Source organism: Teleopsis dalmanni, chromosome 2 (genome assembly GCF_002237135.1).
Source record: "Teleopsis dalmanni isolate 2A chromosome 2, ASM223713v2, whole genome shotgun sequence".
In the NCBI taxonomy this organism is placed as follows: Eukaryota; Metazoa; Arthropoda; class Insecta; order Diptera; family Diopsidae; genus Teleopsis; species Teleopsis dalmanni.
In genome coordinates this window covers 204,380,563-204,386,886 of record NC_051847.1, presented here as the reverse complement: position 1 = coordinate 204,386,886, position 6,324 = coordinate 204,380,563, and positions in this window count along the sequence as shown.

The window sequence follows — 6,324 nt, the reverse complement described above, 5'->3', positions numbered from 1 at the left end:
CAAAAAAATTTTCGTTATTTTATTAAAATGTTACAAATTATATGTGAATGTTTTCACAACTTATGGTTATTATAATTTAAAGCACAGAAGAATTATATTTGAATATTTTTACAACTTATAGTTATAATTTAAAGCACAGAAGAATTATAATTTTCCAAACAATTTATCTCGCTGTGATTTTATTATTTTATTTGTTTTATTGGCTATTGTTGCAAGTATCCACACAAAGAAAAAAGCTTTTTGTATCTGTAGATAAATAAATGTACATATGTATGCATATATATATGCATATATGTATATTTAAATGTATATTTTCTTTGCAAAAAGGAAAAATTGTCAATGAATTACGCACTTACTTGATCTGTCGGCCTGCAATTCCTTTTGACACATTTGCTTTTACCCGTAATACCACCGGAAAAGGCCGCAGCATATCAGTTGGTCTGCATACTTTTATGTGCCTTTTTATTCATTAAATTAAAGGAAAAATAAATGAATGAATTGAGTGAATAACCCTTAGCAATTTACTTTCAAGAAAAACTTATTAATTTATTCTGTGAAAAACTTAACATTTTAAAAAGCATTTAAAAAAGAACGCAAAGGTAAAGTTTAACTTAAACAATTTAATTAATTGTCTGTGTTTTTACTCAAAGTTTTTAAATGATTCAGAAAGTTTAATTTGAATTTAAATTAATGTTGTGTCTAGGCGAAGATAAGTATGCCTGACTATATACATACATACATACATTAAGACTGAAAAGTTTTCGGAAATTCTCATTTAAAATTCGCGCGCTGTATATTTTTCGATATTTTAAGTTTATGTAGTTTGGCAGCACTGTCCTTAATTACTATGCCAAAAATGAGCTCGATCTGTCAGACAGTTCGTTTACGGCAGCTGTTGAAACCAGTTCACCTCAGTAGTGCGTTGCGAAATGTCTTCGACGGTCGTACGACCGTCCTGGAAGGCTTTGTACCACTCATAAACTTGAGTTTTCGATAAAACTGATTCCCCATAAGCCTTTTGTAGCATTCGCAACGATTCTGCACACGAAATTTCGTTCGAAACACAAAATTTGATGCAAACTCTTTGTTCAATATTTTTTTCCATTGTTTTTTTCGCAACGCCCTACTGAGGTGAACTGGTTTCAACAGCTGCCGTAAACGAACTGTCTGACAGATCGCGCTCATTTTTGGCATAGTAATTAAGGACAGTGCTGCCAAACTACATAAACTTAAAATATCGGAAAATATACAGCGCGCGAATTTTAAATGAGAATTTCCGAAAACTTTTCGGTCTTAATGTATATACATACGTAGCCATAGTAAAATATACGCAATATTAACATTGAAAATATTTATAAAGGGCTTTTTTTACAAAAGTGTTTTTTCTTATATTCATTTTACATTTTACATTTTAAGTGCAGTTAAGTAGCATCTTTCATTTTAAATGGTGTTTTTTATTTTTTATTGCTTTCACTTTTTTGCTCTGTTGCTGTTGGTTGAAACTTTGGCTTTTGTTTATCTTTTTGCAAATAATCTTTAGCAAATAAATTATTACTTAATAAATGTTAATATTTATTGAAATTTATATATTTGTATATTGACATGTGTTTAAATTTAGTTTAAAATCTGAAATTTGAAAACAACTAGTTGGACATACACATACTCTGCAATGTTTACTATAAATGCATTAAGCAGAGATCATCTAGTCTTCTAATGATGTGTAATCGGTAATGTGAATATTTACATAGAAATGTATATTAATGATACATTTATTACAAATGACACTAAATTTAAATATGCAAATTTTAATAAATAAATATTTGTGTTAAATTTATTTGTATAAAGTTAACTTTTAATTTTAATGTTTACTTAATCTAATATATGTGTTGAAAATAAAATTACCAAAAATTAATTTATATCAATAATATAGTTGGGTGGCAAAAAACTTAAAATTAATTAGAATAAGTAGCTTAGCAAATATGAGTAGAATTAATGCAAATCTAATTTTTCGGAAAGTACAGCTTTAAATCTTTAAGTTGACTATTAAATAATGAAAAAGTCACATTAAAGCCAAAAATAAACTAGCGTTTATTTAAAAGTCTTACTATAAGAATGCAGTTGGAAATAGCTTTAAAACATTAGTTTTCTCACCATTTTAAATCTGGCTCAACGTACTTAATATTATTCATCATTATCATCATAATAAGGCGTCAATAACAAGATTTCTCACAATTAGTGAAGAGATATTTTTTACGGTTTTCCACAGGAATTGCGATCATTCTTCGTATTATTGTGAGAGGACGTAGCACCGAGATTTCGGTAATCTCACGAAGATTATTTGGCCACTTTCAAGGTCTTAAAGGGATTTTTTTACTACCTCAAAAACGTGTAGTATTTTTTTGAGTTTTAATTAATCATTTGGTATAATGTCTGCAGCTCTTAAGTAGGTGCAGATCTTGCAGATCTCAGAGACAAATCCTAAGAGTTGTTTATGCGATTACCTTAAATAGTAATATATGTGAATATGTCTTTGATAAATACGGTAAAGAATACATAGCTGTATTTTAGGTTGTCATTTGGATTAAATGAATCTTAAAGTATTTATGTGTGCTATACGAAAATTAAACTACCAATTCCTTTTCATTTTGCTTATTTATGTCTTGTTTTTAGCGGAGAAGAGAAATCAAGCATAAGCGTATTGTACTTAATATATATAAAATATATGCCTATACAATTTTTTTTTATTTACGAATCCCAAAACTTGTATGGGATTTGCCCAAACGAATGAATTAGTTGCAGCCTTAACTCTGAAAAAGCGAGATGAAGCGACATATAGAGATGAACGACATATAGAGATCAAGATCGTATCACATGGGGTAACTTTATATACACAGCCCAAGATTAAATAATATGATGCATAACTATGCACTGTAGATATCAGTAATATAAGTAAGCAGACGTTTCCGCAAAATATGAGTCTATATTTACAACGGCGGTGTAAAATAAATACTGCTCTATGGTTCGTAGCTGATCATAGCTATCAAAGCTTCACTAATCAAAGCTTAACAAAACTTCACTAATCGTAATTTACGTAATATATTGTAGATATGCAGAGTAATATGCAATGTAGAGTTGCTATAGAATAATGACTGTTTCTTAATAATAATAATAATAACCCATATATAAAACGCTCACTGCAGAGCTAAACACACCCTACGTAATATATTGTAAATACGCTAGTCTTGAAAATATAGAATGTAGAGTTGTAAGGAATCAAGTGATAAATCAAGGATATATCAACGTTTCAACTAAAAGACCAATTAGCTAAGGCAGACCCTAAGATTGTAATCAGACCTTACGTAATATATTGTAAATACGCTAGTCTTGAAAATGTAGAATGCAGAGTTGTAGGGAATCAAGTGATAAATCAAGGATATATCAACGTTTCAACTCAAAGACCAATTACCTGGGGCAAATCCTAAGGTATTATTTGATGAAATGTGCTATGCAACCTTAGAATCGAACTACCAAAACTGTAGGTAATACGTTAGACCAATAATTATCTTAAGGCAAACTATATGCAATTAGTTCACGAAAGCAGTCAACAAGCCAAGAGACTTAGCAAGGTAGAGAAGAACGAAGCTTCTATGTGAACAGTTGATAATTTCATTGAAATATGATTCCACTCGCATATGCTCTGACGAGCATGAAACACTGGGAGAGAAATAAAGATCTGGAAATTATTTAACTTAAATGCATTAATTTTTATATATTTTTGCTTAGTGTGTATTATTAAATATATAAAAAAATTAATGAATTTTGACGTTGCATACAATGTTATTCTTATATTCCTTTTTTAATAGAAGTCTAACGGTTCATTAGTTTTAAAAGGACCACGTCACTATTACTAGCACTAAATAAAATACTCATTATCATTTATTATAGCATAAAAATATATATAAAATTTTATTATTGTCATTCGAATGATTTTTTAAAGTTGCATTACAAACAGAAAAAAAGAAAAAAAAAATATATTAAAAAAATTTTTAAATAGGAAAACTATTTTCAGTTGCATGCTGAAATTAACTTCCTTTTCATATTTTCTGCGCGCACTCGTTATCCTTGGCATATGATGAAATAACATGAGTGGAAGAAAGTATTAAATTGCATTTTCAAATTGTTTGTGGCTTTTGGTTCCGAGCGTATGCTCCATAAATACGTGCTCTGCGCAAAATTGCCCACACAAAGTAAGCAGCTCAATGTGCCACATCTTAAAAGTTGCAGCTATCCGAAAATTAAAAAAAGTATTTGCGAAATTTATTTTACACATTTTTCAATTAAAAAGTGTTTTTAGTCACATTTTATAATACTGCATATATGGCATATAGCATACAGCATATAGCACATAGCATATAGCAACAGCTCACTTTTATTTCCACTTATTTGATTACATTTTTACAACTTTACACGTACGTTTACGCCTCAGAAACTCTCTGTACCAAATAAGGGACGCCCGAGCAGGTGATATCCTTACAAGCATTTTGAAATATACTCAAGTTCCAATGTACTCTGCGGTGAATATTTGTGGTGCAATAATGGCAAGTGGCAAGTAACCATATGGAATAATGAGAATACACGGCACACATACAAACATTAAATTTAACTGGATTCACTGCAGATTACATGTGCCTGTGAAGTTGCCGTTTTCCAGTGCTCACCGGAATATAATAGACTTTAGCAATTTAAATTACAAAATATATAAGAGCCAGCATACATTTTGCTAATTAAGTTTTAAATTGAAAAACTTACTTGTATTATAAAATGTTCTCTATTGCGAGTGCAAAATATTATGATATTCCATATGCAACAAACGTACCGGAAGTAAGTATCTGCTAGGAGCAGCTCGGACTAATTACTCTATTAAGTAAGATATGTTGATATGAAAATACATGCTAATGATGACAATAATTAATTTGTTTTTATGTTGCTTTATGAAATGTAATGAAAAACAAAACAAATTTTTAATATTTTCAAAAAGTATTTATACTATTTTTAGTGTTTATTTTATCCTCTTCAAAGTAATCTCCATCTGATATTAAGAATTTGAACCTGGATAGCTGGGATAACTCACGGTTCTCCAGAGATGTTACAAGAACATATTTTTTGTGACCCTGATTCCTCTCGTATTTTAAACTGAAAGACTTGTAGTTTTTGGTTTAGTTTCTTTATTTTTATTTTATTCTATATGTTTATATATGAAAAACAGATTTACTCATCTAAATATTTATTAAAAGAAAATTAAATTACAAATGAATTAATATACTAAAAGTCCTGAGTAAAAAAAACGTTCGACTTTATCGATTCGGACACGTTATATTAAAGAACTAATCAACGTTACCGATTAGGCCACGGAACTAATCAACGTTGCCGATAAGGCCACATTGGTATACTAAGGAACTAATCAACGTTACTGACTAGACCACTCTCGGAATGAATGTGAATGTGTAAGAATTATACTTTCAAACTTCCATTTATAGAAATATTCTTTGAGAACCTGAAGGCAGTCATTAATCAGTTTGCTCGCTCTGGCGGCGTGAGGATTCGCCGTCAGCAAAATGATGTCATCCACATATACAAGGGTTAGCGTGTCATGCACTGACATAGGTAAGATCTTACGGTACACTACTGTCAACCCCTCCGTACGGACGTTGTATCATTGGGGGGTATAAACAAAAAACTATCTATTTACACAAGCAGATAAACAAAAACTCTTTTCCATTAAAAACGATGAAAATCACATTTATTTTTGTATTAGGTGGAAAATCAAATCGCAGTGCGAGATTTGAACCCACTAAAACCACCTCTAAGAAATGATTACGGAAGATTGCAACCGCATTCAGCGAATACAACCCCATTTCAGAAATTAAGGACAGACTTAATAGCAGATAGGCTTCATATTTGCGAATTAAATTCATCTAAGCCAGAAAGCATGGACTAAGTTATATTGGAGAGGTATTTATCTGAAAAGAGTGGGGTATACGTAGACTCCCCGGGAAGTGTAGCTACGTGCATTACTATACCTAACTAAGCTACGTTGGCACTTATGAGAACGGTACATAGAGCGTTCCTCTTAAGACAAATTCGAAGGTTTCTTAGATGAGGAAGGGTTTGCGGTCTTCCTCATAGGAAAGGCTGCAGTATTGCTCCTTGAAACCAGAGGCAAAACGAAAGACGACATGAAGTCATACAGGAAAGTGTCATAAATAGAGGAAGCTATTGGGGTGAATTTTGGTCCTGGACGCGAATTGAGATTCTCAGGCTTTG